Raw genomic sequence first — 14,859 nt, forward strand, 5'->3', positions numbered from 1 at the left:
CCAGTGCTAGCAGTTCCAGCAGCCGATAAAGAATACGTGATCTTCACGGACGCGTCCAAAAATGGGCTAGGTTGTGTGTTGATGCAAGAAGGAAAGGTCATTGCCTACGCCTCGCGACAACTAAGGCCACATGAATTGAACTACCCCACTCATGATCTGGAACTGGCAGCAATTGTGCACGCTTTGAAAATTTGGAGACACCATCTATACGGAGTTAGATGTGAAATCTTCACTGATCACAAAAGTCTTAAGTATTTTTTCGAGCAGAAAGACTTGAACATGAGACAGAGAAGATGGCTCGAGCTCGTGAAGGATTACGATTGCAGTATCAACTACCACCCGGGAAAAGCTAATGTAGTAGCTGATGCTTTAAGTCGTAAACCTCAATCCGAGTTAGGACTTCTTCTCACTCAAGAGGACATGCTTGTAAGGGATTTTGACAAATTGAAGATAGAAGTGGTTCAGCCACCGGCAACGACAAGAGCAATTATTGCAACTCTGGTAGCCGTCCCAGACCTCAGAGAAAGGATCGTCAGTGCCCAGAGAGCGGATGAGAGCTTGGAAAAAGTTCGTCTCAAGATCCGAACAGGCACGCCAGGAGGCTACCAAGAGGCAACGGATAACGCAGTTCTTTTTGAAGGAAGATTGTGTGTTCCCCATAACGAGGAACTGAGAAACGAGATCATGAGTGAAGCTCATGACACGCCCTATACCGCTCATCCCGGAAGTACCAAAATGTACCAAGATCTAAAACAGAAATTTTGGTGGGACGGGATGAAACGAGATATAGCCTCGTTTGTAGAGCGTTGCCTTGCATGCCAGCAAGTGAAAGCTTTACATCAACGACCATATGGGAAATTACAGCCATTGGAAATTCCAGAATGGAAGTGGGAGCACATAGCGATGGATTTCGTGACGGGTCTACCCAAGACAAATAGGGGCAACACATCTATTTGGGTAATAGTAGACCGTCTCACGAAGAGCGCTCATTTTATACCGATTCCAATTACCCATGGATCTGAGAAACTAGCCCAACTGTACATTCGTGAGATTGTACGGCTACATGGAATACCAATATCCATTACTTCAGATAGAGATTCAAAATTTACTTCTAGATTTTGGATCAGTTTACAGAAAGAGTTGGGAACGAGATTAAACTTTAGTACCGCCTTTCACCCTCAAACAGATGGACAATCAGAAAGGACAATTCAGACCCTTGAAGATATGTTGAGGACAGTGGTGCTAGACCGAGGAGGAAGTTGGGAATCAGTGCTGCCGTTAATCGAATTCGCCTACAACAATAGTTACCAGGCAACCATTGATATGGCACCTTATGAGGCGCTGTATGGAAGGAAGTGTAGATCACCACTTTACTGGGATGAGGTAGGTGAAAGAAAAATCCTTGGGCCAGATGCAGTAAGCGAGATGATTGAGACCATCCGCCAAATTAGAGCAAGAATTAAAGAGGCTCAGGACAGACAGAAGTCTTATGCTGATACCCGACGAACTGAACTACAATTTCAGATTGGAGACAAGGTTTTCCTTAAAATATCACCCTCGAAAGGGATCATTAGATTCGGTGTTAAGGGTAAGTTGAGACCCCGTTTTGTAGGACCTTATGAGATCCTTGAAAGAATAGGTCCCGTAGCGTATAGGTTGGCACTGCCACCTAGCTTTGGAAACGTCCACAATGTGTTCCACGTGTCACAACTGAGACGGTACGTGTTTGACCCCAAACACGTGATTCACCAAGATGAAATGATTCTTAACCCAGACTTGACGTACGAGGAAAAACCTGAAGCCATTTTGGACCGAAAGGTGCAAGAGTTAAGGAATAAATCGATCGCGTCAGTCAAAATACTGTGGAGACATCATGGACCGGAAGAAGCAACGTGGGAACTTGAGGACCAGATGAAAGAAAAATACCCAGAACTTTTCACATAGGTATGCAAATTTCGGGACGAAATTTTTGTTAAGAGGGGTAGTATGTAACAACCCGCTCTTTTATTATATTTAAATCCAGGAATACGATAATTATTATTTCATCTTTCAGTAAATCAAACCCAGTAATTATTTATGATTTAAATTCAGCTTATGACACTGGATTATATTCAATTAAGCAGGATTATTATTTTATTACAAGTCAGTAGCTTCGCGTAAATAAAACCGCGATGAGAATTATTGAGTAAGCCAATAATTATTTATTTCAGATTCATAACTGACTTAGTAAAGTCATGTTAATTATTAATCACAATAGAATTAATTTTCTATTTTTTTTATTTCTTGAGTCGTGAATTTATTCCGGCTTGTGAAGAATTAAATCTACGATATTAATTTAGATATTATTCCGTATATTAAATCTAGCACGCCATGCTCCCTCAGCCACTCTATTCTCACCCGTGCTTAGTTTTTATTTCACTCTTACGTAGTCAACAAAATTGCTGCAAGCAAAATCTCAAGTATTCAACAGACAAATCTAATTTGTCAAACAGCAAATTTAATCTCATTAATTCTTCAACCAAAATCTCAGTTTTCAACAGCAAATCTCATTTTTTTCAAAGATACAGATACAACCGCAGCAAATCTTATTTGTTCAGGCGCAGCCGATTTTCACTCACAAAAATTCCACATTCATAAATTTCATTGTCGCAGCAATTCGCCTATAAATTAACTCAAACGAATCAGTTTTAAAACCACAACCTTCAATTGCTAATTCTAAAATACAGAGTGTTCGTTTTGAGTTCCAAACTTCAGCAGAACAAGGTATATATTAATCTCAAAGTTCTTCAACTTCATTCCTTATACAAGTGTTTATGTTCAATAGAATTCATTAGTAAGCAATATATCATTTTACAGTTTACAGTATTTGCATACGCATCAAACCTTTGCAAGAAATCAGAAATAGAACCTCTATATAACTAAAATAAGAATACAGAAAACCAAGTTTTCATTCCAAAATCAAGTCTTTATACAAAGTTGAGTTTTCTGAAAACTAATTCTAATATACGAACCTATCGAGTGATAAAATGAGAGGGAAGACGGTGGAAAGTCGAAGCCCTGCTGTCCATGGCGACGGCGGCACCAGGAGAGGCGGCTGCCGGATTCTTGCTGCCAACGGCAGCGGCTGACGGCGGCGCTCCTCCAGCGAGCTGCTGGCCGTCGATCGCAGCTCCAGGCGGCGACAGCGGACTCCGGGCGAGCAGCAGCAGTTCCAGACGGCTGACTCGGCGGCGTTAGGCGACGCGACGCTCGCCGGAATCCAGTTGCAGCGGCGTGGATTCTTCGGCTGGATACAGATCGAGAGAGAACCGAAGGGAGCGTTTGATTTAGGAGAGATTAGAGCAAGATTGAGGAAGAGAGAAGGAGGCGCCGGACCTCGGCGCGATAGAGGCTGATTCGCCGGATTTCGGAGCTCTGCAACTCCAGGCCGCGACTCCGGGAACAGCAGCAGACGGCGGCGAATTCCTCGGCGACGGCTGGAACGTCCAGAGGGCGGAGCGGCGATGATTTCAGCCTCGCCGGAACCGTTGGCGGTGGAACTCGTGAGGGGGCGGCTGGATCGAGCGAGAGAGAGAGATGTTGAGCAGTGTTCGATTCTTGAGAATTTAGAGAGATGATGAGCAGTGTGTGAGTGTGTTGTGAGAAAGAGAAAGAGATGTGCAGCGTTTCTTTCTTAATAATTGAGAGAGAGGGAGTGTATGCTTTTAATAAAAAAAAAAGGGGAGAGATGCAGCGTGAGTTTTGAATTAAGAGAGAAGAATGTTTTGCTTTAATTAAGAGATGGTGGGTTCTGCTTTTAAAAAAAAAAGGGGAAGAACCGATGATGATGGTGATTTGTGAGAGATAGGAAAAGTGTTATGTTTTAATAAAAAGATAGAGAAAAAAAAATCGACAACTTTAAAAAAAAGGGGGGATTTGTTGATTAATTAAAAAAGAGTGTGTTAGTGATTGATTTTGAAAGAAAAGGGAGCCGGATTTGAGCCGGGTTTGGGCCGAAATTTTTGGACTCTTTTATTGGGCCTAGTTCATTTTATTTGTTGGGCCGAGGATTAATTCATTGAGCCATCTTTTTATTTCTATCTGGGCCGAATTTATTTAATGTTCTTGGGCTGGAATTTATTTAATTCTATTGGGCCTGTTTCAGATTTGTTTAGTTCAGCCCAGCTGTTAATTCGTCATTTGGGCCGATTAAAGTGTCTATTGGACTAAGATTAATTCTTTCCAGTCCACATTAATTATTACTTGGACTCCTATTATTTATTAATAATGGGTCTCGAATTTATATTACTTGGGCTCCTACGATTTAATTGATTAAGTCCAATGAAATTTATTTATTTAACCCAATAAGAATTATTATTTTAGGCCTCTTCATTAATCCTAATTATTTTAATTAGTGATTAATATTTAAATTTACTAATTATTTTTAAGGGTGATGATGGGCTCACTTATTGGGCTTCATGAATTTATTATCTTGGGCCTCATTTGTTGGGCTCTAGAAATTAATTGATGTTGGGCCTAATATTATTAATGCACTGGGCTTCGAATTTATTCTTTTGGGCTCGAATTAAATTCCTTTTGGGCCTTGATTATTTTATTTTAATTGGGTCTTCATAATTATTCTATTAAATTTAATTAGAGAAGATTTTAAGACTTACTAATTATTAATTAGTAAGTGAATTAGATTATTTTAAGATGAGTAGATTATTAAAGATTAATAATCCGACCTCATAAGACGAGCTTTAATTCCTTAAATAGGATTAGCATCTCATAATTTAATTAAAGGAATATGAGTCATGCATAATCATTTCACGCATCCTCATTTATTGAGATTTTTCGAGAATTAGAATCTTATTTTATTTTCTCGGATTAAAGGTCAAGCACCAGAGTTAGAGCTAAACCGTGAGTCTGCTATTCAGGTAGGCTTTCTACGTATAAACTAAAATTATATATTAGAATTGTTAAGACTTTATGCTTATGAATTTAAATGATATTGTCAATGCCTAAATGCTTTATGTTTTATTATTAATTGCCTATCTGATGTTAATCGAATTCGGATTCTGGATGGGACCGCAAATCCCTTCGGAATTAGTGTACACCTTGTGATCGTGAGTCATCTAGCGGGTTGGCCGATCATAGTGTCCGTAGAGGGAGGCCTCCCTCTCGGCACGAGTTACTGATATGGTGATTAATAATATAAAATACCTGCGCGGGTTATTGATGAAAGAAATGATATTATGTTTGGTAAATACGAGTCTTTAAAGGAAAACCCTCGTATCTTACTACTGTTGAAAGGCTTGACAATAAAATATTATGCATGTATGTAAATTTCGGCAAGTGTCCACTAAGTACTTTTGTACTTAGCCCTGCATGTATTTTTAAATGTGCAGGTTGAGCTGTGATCGAGGATGTAGTGTGCAAGCGGAGCTTTTGTCAATTTAGGACGAGAACCTCAGAGTGGAGTATATGTCTTCATACATATACTCAAGTTATTGTTATTCCGCTGCAAACACTGATTACGTTAAGATATTATGTCATTTGTCAAACAATATGTATTATTTAATAATGTACTAAAACCCATTGAGTACCCCGTTTTGGGATATTATTATGTACGGTCCCTTCCTTCATTGATATCTAGATATTTCGATTGATTTCTTTATACAAGTCGAGTCATCAAGAAAACGAATATGCCCTTTCTAACTCCCGCTCCTAAATCCCCTCCCCTAGTCGCGGTTTTCCCGAATTTGCTATCCTTAGCAAGTGCGGTCGTGACACAATAGTTATGCTATTTTGATTAAATCATTGCCCATAATAGAGATTTACATGTATTGGTGTTATTTAAATGTATATAAAAACTATTTGAAGTATTGAATTATTAATTTATTGGAGTAACTTTTTATATATAATTGTGTATTGGTAAGGCTAAAGTAAAAATTTATTTTAAAATATAAAATTAGGAATCATATCATTTCTTAGATTATGAGATCCACACGATTGATTTTTCACTTTGTTAAATGAATTAGGTCTTGGGTTAGAATATCATAGGAACGATTTTTTTTTTATAGAATTCATCATTATTCGAATTTCATATGAGTTTGTGACATTTGAATAAGGGAAAAATGAGTCTGAGTTGGCGATAGTGAAAGTGGATTGGTGAGTTTCAACAAAAGAATTTGAGAAGATACGGATGAATTATATAGGGAGAGGTTGAGATATTGTTGGTTTTATAAAGATTTAAAGAGAGTGAGTGTTGACGCAAAGACAAAAAAAGAAAACGTCACATATGTTTAAATATTACTCCCTCTGTCCCGGCTTTTAGTATCCAGTTGAAAATGACACAGGTTTTAATAAAGTAGTTGAGTGTTTTGTGAGTGGAATAAGTGTCCCACATTTTATGTGAGTGTTAAAACGTCGTTTTGGACTTCATTTAATGACTCAGCAAAAGCTCTGCCACATAGGTGACACGTCATGTAATTAATGGCCGGAAAACATCATTAAGGGAAAATTAAGAATCGGGATCAACGGTCAAGGATTTTAACGAAAATTTTTTAGGTCATGGATAAAATGCGAAACGGGCGAAACTATCGAAATTTTGACGTTATTTGCCCAAATAGAAATAGATACTAAAATATGAGACAACCAAAAAGGAAAGATGGTTACTAAAAGGTGGGACTAAGGGAGTAGTACTTATAGATTATATTGTGAAAAGTTATATGGAAATACAAACAAAATGTAAATGCCCGACAAAAAGGGTAAAAGTTAAACAAGAAAAATAACTAACAACTAATAATAGATAGAAAACTAAACATTCACATTCTATAACTTAACAGGGGTGAAAGACAAAGATGAGTGTAAAGAAATTACATATACATTATTGAACTTTCAACAAATTCTCATTTTACAAATAAACTTTAAAATTACTTAATTATTATTTTTAAATAATTTGCTATCTCGTGTTTTTCGATCAAACTTAGTGTTAAGTGACTGTATAAAATCCTACGTATTCAAATTCGTTGATTACTTAAATGACGTTAATTTGGGCATATTAAAACGACATTGTTTACGTTTTATAATTAACATGTAAATAAATGAGAATCCAACGAGATAGCTAAATGAGAAGAAAATTACTAATGAGTAATTTTAATAATAGTATTTTATGAATTTTCTCTTTGTTAATAGTTGATCAATATATGTTACTGTTTTATTACTTTATATATATATATATATATATATAGGGTGTGGTTCCAGAGAGAATTACATTATTTGTGAGAACCATCAAATCTAATGCATTCACTGTAAAAAATTAATGTATTCGCTGTTAAAATTAATGCACTCAAAAAAATAAAAAATAAAATTGCTCTATTCAGGATTCGAACCTAGGATCTGCATTCATCCAACAAGATGATGCATCCACCGTAGATCTTGATAATCGAATGGCTGAAAATGGTTCTTCGTTCTTTTTTTATTTATGGTTCTTTCTTGAACCTCTCCCTATATATATATATATATATATATATATATATATATATATATATACTGCATATTAATGCACAGTTTTGGCACACCATTTTTTCCCGCCAATGCACACTTCTTTTTATCCAGTGAATAATATTATCTGTTATATCTGCTGGACCTTGCAAAGTTATGCATTTTTGGCTCCAAGTTTGGAGCCCAAATTTGAATTTTAAATCTGTTAACTCAATTTTTACAATCTATAAATAGTTGATACTTAGCTACTAAATTTTTACTCTCCTTCCTCTTCTTTCAGATTTGTAATATTCTTCTATCATAATTTTTCGAAAAATCTTTTGTTTTCTTTGTTGAAGAAAGCTTTGTTCTTTTCAAAATATATTCTTTCAAAAGTCTATTTTTACATTGTTGTTGGGAGTCTAAACTTCATCTCCAGATGAGATTTGAATCATTTAAATCTTTCAATGGAGCGTGAATTTCTGAGATCTGCAATAGCCACAAAAAAGAGCATGAATGAATCACTCAAGATATATATTCATGATTTATAGGAAGACTGTAGATGTATTTTTGTAATATAAGTTGGCATCAAAGATTCTGTATTTTTGTACTTTTGCAGTATTTATCAACTGATTCTGTATTTGTGTTGTTTTTGTATTTAACTGATTCTGTAAATCATTTGCACAAAAAAATATTGCAAATGGGAAAGAACATAAATTAGAAACCTAAAATCTTGAAATAAAAGCAAAAAAAAAAATGCAGAAAATAGAAACAAAATATGCAATTAGTAGGAGAATTTCGAAAAGAGAACTCCTCCACCCACCTTCTTTTCTTCCGACAACAGGTTTCTTCTTTTCTTCGACAACAGTGGCGCACCTTCCTTTCTTCGACAGCAGGGTCAGGGGCAGTTGCAGCGGCGCCTGCAGCACCGCCGGTAGGAGCGCAACTGAGACGAGAGCAGCAACTACAACGGCGACACCGCCACCACCGGATCCAATGTTCACGATGAAATCCTCAACATTCTTCTTCTCGCATAGCTTGACGAAGAGACTCGGCCGGTACGATTACACGGTCAAATTCTCCGAATGATGTAAACTACGCGTTACAAGTAGAGAGTAAAGCTATGAGAAGTGAAGAAGAAGAAGAATCTATGAGAACTGAAGAAGAAGAAGAAGAAAGAAGCTAAAAACTGAACCGCAGAAGAAGAAGAAAAGAAGAAAAAAAATCTGCGGCGCTAATGGAATGGATCTGAGCAAGTCTAGGGTTTCTCTTATTTATTTTTCTTTTTATATTGCTTTTGTTTAAGAGACTCAATTCAGAGTATTATTTAGTTTGGCCCATTATTAGTTTGAGCCATTAGTTTGCTCACGTTAACTTTTTTATATTGTTTTTAATTAGTGGGCTTGAGACTGTTAAGTAGTGCAGTATTATTGGTCTTGCAATAATTTATTTATAATTTAAATGAAGTCCAAAATAAAAGTTTATTAACTACCATCATTATATTTATATATAGTTTTTTTATAGCCATCATTATATATAGTTATACCTATGAGAAATTATAGAGGAAATATTTACGATTAATAATTACTACTACATAATTATATATATATATATACCCACACGGCATGTCGTTTTATTATATTTGAAGTTTAAAGTGATTAATACACTTATGTTTCGCATTAAATTTTAATACTAAAAATATACAACAATTTTTGTATAAAAGCTTTATTGGGTTAAATTAATACTCAAATGAATTAATTCACTAATTGTAATACCTATTTGAAATTAAATAATATTTTGGGACCTAATCACAACCCAAAACAATACAAGCAAATGAGCAATTACTTGGCTAATTACACAGAGTAATTACGAGTTATTATCAAATGACTATTGAAATGAAAATTAGCTAGAAAATTATAGTACTAAATTTCTCAATCCAAGAAAATCTTCAAAATCACAAAATCATGCGAAAGGTAGAAATTACAAGATGAAACATTAGGAGATTTGCTTGCATACCTTCAAAATCAGACGACAACAGAAATTCGAATAGCTAGAGTTATCAAAGAAGCCAGGGGCGGCGTCGCAGGCTTTCGGGTCGCAGCGGCGAGATGGTGTCGTGCCTGCCGCCATTGTCCTCGAGGGTTGCGCGTAGGCGGCAGACGAGCGCGTCGAGGCTGCAGCGGCAATCAATTAGGAAGTGAAGGGGGTCACGATTTTGGGTGTTAAGGATTTCAAGTTTTAGGTTTTTTTTTTAATTAGCATTGTAATTGAATAAAATTGAGATAGCAAATCTTGGGTACCAAAACGAGAGGTAGCAAGGCCGAAAATTACAGGTGGAAGGCGTGGAGATGGTGACTGCGGCGTAGCGACGGAGGCGGCGTTGCATGTGCAGCCTGGCCTGGCCGTGCGCGCTGAGTGATAGAAAGGGGTAGATAGGGAGCGAGAGGCGAGAGGGGGGAGATGCCTGTGGTGGCGGTGGTCGAGGGCGGCCCCTTCGCCGGAGCAGGAAGCGGTGGGGGATGTGTGCGGTGAGATTGAAAGAGAGAGATGAGACCGATTGTATATGAGAGAGAAAAAGATTAACGGACAGAAATGATGTTTTGGGTAACGTTGTTTGCCTTAATATTTAAGTATTTTTGGTATATTCAGCCTTTGGGGATACACCATCTTCATGTAATGGTACTTTGGCTATGTTTTGTTATATAGGAGTATTTCATTTTGCTAGCCTAAATTTTGATGTATTTTGGTGTGTTCAGCAGTATGGGCTTATATCAATGTAATAGTAATTGGCTGTTTTTGTTATGTAGTATTTCATTTTGACAAAAATTAGGTAATTTAGAATACTAATTAACAAAATCAATTGCACCCCTTATTCGTCAATATTTATTATTATACCCGTGACAAATATTTATTTTTTAAATAAATATCACTATGTGACCCCTCTGTGAAAGTATGATTCGTCAAATGACCAATGACAAGAGTCACTTGACAGTGTCACATAGTACTATGCATTTAGTTAAAAAAGAATATGCATAACATAAATAGGGATGTCAATCGGGTCAATCCACGAAGTTTTGGGCAAGCCCTATCGAGTTACGGGTTATTCGAGTGCGGGCTAATCGGGTTGAAAATTTTTTCGGGTTCACAATTTCTAACCCTAACCCTAAATGTTTTGGTTTCGGGCTAGCCTATCGGGCTAATCGAGTTCAAAAATTTATTTTAATAAATAATTAATATATTTATCTTGATAATATTATATTTATAATAAATAAATACAAGCATAAATAAGTAACATTTATCAACTTACATAATAACTATTATGCAAGTCTTAGAGATATAAACATGCAATATTTTTATTAAATACCGAGCATTACTTTTTAATTTTATGTCCTAAGATAATTTGATAATTATGTACACTTATAGGTGGACTTAAATTGTTTTATTATTAATTCTAATTCTAGAAAATAAACTACTGTATATATATATATATATATATATATATATATATATTGTTTTATTATTAATTCTCTTTTTGAAAAATAAATCATTATATATATATAGGAGAGCATTCCAATGAGATTCCTTATAGATGGTGAGATCTTAGATTGATTTTTATACGTTGATTGTATGAAATGTTTGTGTCTTACTGTATTATAATATAAATTGTATGATGTAAAGCTCTTTTGTTTTTTCAATTCCTGTTTTTTTTGTAGTATGTAACCTAAATTTTCAATTTGATTTGATTACTCTATATTCATTTTTTTTTGTATCACTTAAATACATTTATAAAACTTTATAGTACTCTTATTATGTATATTACAAACACGTATGAATAATTGGACCGTGCGAAGCACGGGTATAATACTAGTTTATATTATAATATTCTCATGTCTTGTAATCTTATAAATTCTCATGTACATATATATATTGTAAATAAATAAATGAGAAAGACGCTTAATTTGTCATCTCTTCTCATTTCCACCGCACATCTTATTTCTTGCATTGATTCAAGACAATAGAAAATGTATTTAAAGTTTGGTAGTATTTTGGTTCAACAGGAAATGAGAGTGGATGTAAGGAGAGAAAGCAAAATGCAACTGTAGCAAAAGCAAAATGCTACTGTAGCAGACAGGAAAAAACCCAGCTGCGGGAATCTGCGCCTTCACGCCTGGAGTCCATTCACACCAGATCTGGGCGCCGGAAATCGCTGAGTTAAGGAGGACCGCTGTCCGCCTCCTCCGCCTTCTTCGCCTCCTCCGCAGTCCGTGGTGCCTGTGTGTTGCCTCGCCGAGGCGCCGCTCTTCGCTTACAGTTGCGGCGCTGCCCCATTCCATCGGCCCGCGTGTTTGACTGAGCACGCCAGACCGTTCGACGCTGCCGGGCCGCTCGCCGTTGCTGGCTGGCCGGACCCTGGCTCCGCTCGCCGCTGCTGGCTGGCCGGACACTGGCCACCACCGCCGCTCGCGCCTCCGCAGCAAGCGCAGTCAACTCGCTCCAGCTGACCGAGTTCGCAACGGCAAGCTTCGATCGCTCCTCCAGTCGCTGCTCCAGTCTCACGAAGACGAACGCCGCTCGTCTGCAGCAATCGCAGTCAACAGCTCCGGCAGAACGCGATTCCCCACCGAATCCTTTCCCGTCTCCGCTACAGTCTGCACCGCTGTTCCTAAGGCGATCTGAGAGAGAAATGGATCTCCCAATCACCGGCGACCGGGCTGTTCCCATAGCCACCCAGCGTTCCGCCCTTCCGCCTCCGACGTCTCCACGCAGCAACTGGCGAAGGTCCGCTCCCGCCGCAGCCGCTGATGAAGCTCCGCAGCTGCTGCCGAACCTCTCTGCCGCTGAAGAAGAGATCTGCTCACCGGCCAAGTCGCCGCCCATGCAGTCCTTTGCTGAGATCGCCGGCACGCCGCCGCCAATGTCGCCGAGCAAACCACCTACGCCTACGATGCAAATCAACCAACAACAGTTCCCGATTATGGTTGATAAGGCAGGGCTGAATCTGCCTCAAGTTTCCAATAATTTCTCTACTCAACGTCATAGCCATGGAGAATGTCACGACAAAGAGAAATCTGCTGTTGAATATTCAAAGGGTTTGGCTGAGGAATCTACGACAACGTCCTTTGCTGATAGACCTTCTGGACATTCACAGGTTCATAAATTCACTACATCCAATACTAAGGTTCAGGATTTGATCAAGGGAGACAATTCTAAGAAGGCCTCGGCGACAGAGCTTCACCGGCCGAGCACCACTTCTTTTGCTTCGCTTCTGAGGAGACCCCGACAAATTGAACGTACGCCGGATGTGCTTGTTCATCGATTCACTTCGCTGCAACCGGACTTCTCTGGTGAAATACCCACGCTTAGGGTGCCAAAAGAGCATCTGCTGCCCAAAATAAATCAATTTGAGCATGCTTTAATTGGTCGTCTTCTTCTTAGGAAAGGAGAGAAGCCGCGTCTTCTCACGGATCTTAAACGTGATCTTCAGGTGGCTTGGAATATTGACAATGATTGGCAAATCATCCCCATGGGAAAGAGCTTCTACACTATTAAATTTAATACCGCTGAAGACAAGACGCTAGTTCAGAAAAGCACTTCTTGGGAGTTACCTTTCGGAACCATGCGGTTACGCGAATGGGTGAGATTCTTCGACCCCTATAAAGAAATTTCATCACTTTGTGAAGTTTGGATGCGCATTTATTATTTGCCCTTAGAATTTTGGACTCTGGATGTCATTACGGGTATTGGAAGGGCGATGGGATCGCCTATTAAAGTTGATGGGGCTTCTGCACGTGGTGCTGCTGGACATTATGCTCGAATTTTGTTGGAAATTGATCTCTCGCGTCCTCTTCCGGAGGCTTTGCTGGTTGACGGGGAAGAACGTTCCTTTCACGTCGAATTTGAATTCGAACAACTACCGGCCTTCTGCTCTAAGTGTAAGATCACTGGACATTCTATTGATAACTGCAATAAAATGAAGAAAAAATCCAAGGAGGACAGCAGGAATGTGAAGGCCAAAGATATGTCGCTGGTGAAAGACAAGGAAATAATTAATAAGGGAGCTGCCAAGGAGGTTAGGGCACCTAACTGGAAACCAAAATCTTGGGACCAGAATAGGACTGACCAAGCTCACAGACCGCAGATTATCACTGAAAATCAATTTGGGGTTTTTCAACAGGTGGCTGTCGAAGAAGAGCAGATTCTAAATCAGTTGGGGGTTTTGGAACAGGTTGTTGTTGAAGAAGAGCAGATTCTGACACCGCGGGGAACAAAGAACCACAATCAGTCGTTGGCTTTAACTGATCGGAATGTTGATTTTGAGGATGCCAATGGAGATAGATTGATGTCAGGTCCGGATATCTTACAGGCGATCACTGTGCCGGCTACGGAAGAGATAGATTCAGGAGATGAATCTGATGGGCAGTCGGATGGTGGCAAGACAGTGGCTGAAGAAGATTCACAACAGATCGTCATTTTTGAAAGTTCGGTCAATCGGGATAAAAATTGTGAGAAACAAGAAAAGATGATGGACAGCGCTATCAAAGCTCAGCGGATAGTGGAAACTTTCAGGAATTGTGAGGCGGAGGCGCAGGTGAAAAAAAGGGGGAGACCGCCGAAAGATTTGGCAATAAGGAAACCGAGGATTCTTGAGGAAGATAGTATCAAGAGTCGTCTACGGAAGTCAGTGGAGCAGCAAACCTAACCAACAACCCAATCAACAGGCTGAAGATTTCATCAAAAATAAACTTTACAAAGCTTGGGAAGCAGGAGATAAACCTAGAGATTTCATTATTACATCTGGGAGCTCGAAGAATGATAGAGCCCTAAATAATGTGGCGGCCAAGAGTTGGGCAGCTGAAGTGGAATCGGGTGAAAACCCGAACACGAATTCTCAGTCTTTTTGATGAATGTCCTCGTATGGAATGTCCGGGGCCTTACGGACGAGTCCAAACGAGTTTTAAAGGAGCATTGCGACTCCTTCTCCCCTGTTATTGTTGGGATTATTGAGCCTAAGACGAATCTCAAGAAGACTTTTTCTAGATTTTGGCGTTCTCTGAATCTTATTCCTTGTTTTCAAAATTCAAGAGACAACATGAGTTCGAATATTTGGGTTTTTTCTCATCCTTCTGTTACTCATGATGTGATTTTCTCCTCGGAGCAGGTGGTTATCATGAACTGCAGATGGTCGACGTGGAATTTCAAAATCGCGGTGGTGCATGGCGTTAACACGTATGCTGGCAGACGGCGTTTGTGGTTGGATCTTCTGGATCATATTGATGGTAATGTTGTCTTTATTGGCGATTTTAATGCGGTGAAAGGCGCCCATGAAAGAAGTAGTGACTGTATGCCTAACTCTACTGCTTGTGCGGAGTTCTGTGAATTCATTGAAGCCACCGG

The 14,859-nt window shown here is 38.7% G+C and overlaps 1 long non-coding RNA gene across 2 annotated transcripts; it reads right to left on the minus strand.

The window, feature by feature from the left end:
• Positions 1–7,803: 7,803 nt before the first annotated feature.
• LOC131012295 (uncharacterized) lies at positions 7,804–10,224 on the minus strand. Of its 2 annotated transcripts, XR_009097271.1 has the most exons (3): positions 9,481–10,096; positions 8,288–8,559; positions 7,804–7,953 (listed from the first exon to the last, which is right to left on the minus strand). It is a non-coding gene; the product is annotated as an uncharacterized LOC131012295 (long non-coding RNA). The 2 variants fall into 2 exon arrangements; XR_009097270.1 differs by lacking the exon at positions 7,804–7,953 and having other exon boundaries at positions 8,095–8,559; positions 9,481–10,224.
• Between the last annotated feature and the right edge of the window lie 4,635 nt (positions 10,225–14,859).

Source organism: Salvia miltiorrhiza, chromosome 2 (genome assembly GCF_028751815.1).
Source record: "Salvia miltiorrhiza cultivar Shanhuang (shh) chromosome 2, IMPLAD_Smil_shh, whole genome shotgun sequence".
NCBI classification, from domain to species: domain Eukaryota; kingdom Viridiplantae; phylum Streptophyta; class Magnoliopsida; order Lamiales; family Lamiaceae; genus Salvia; species Salvia miltiorrhiza.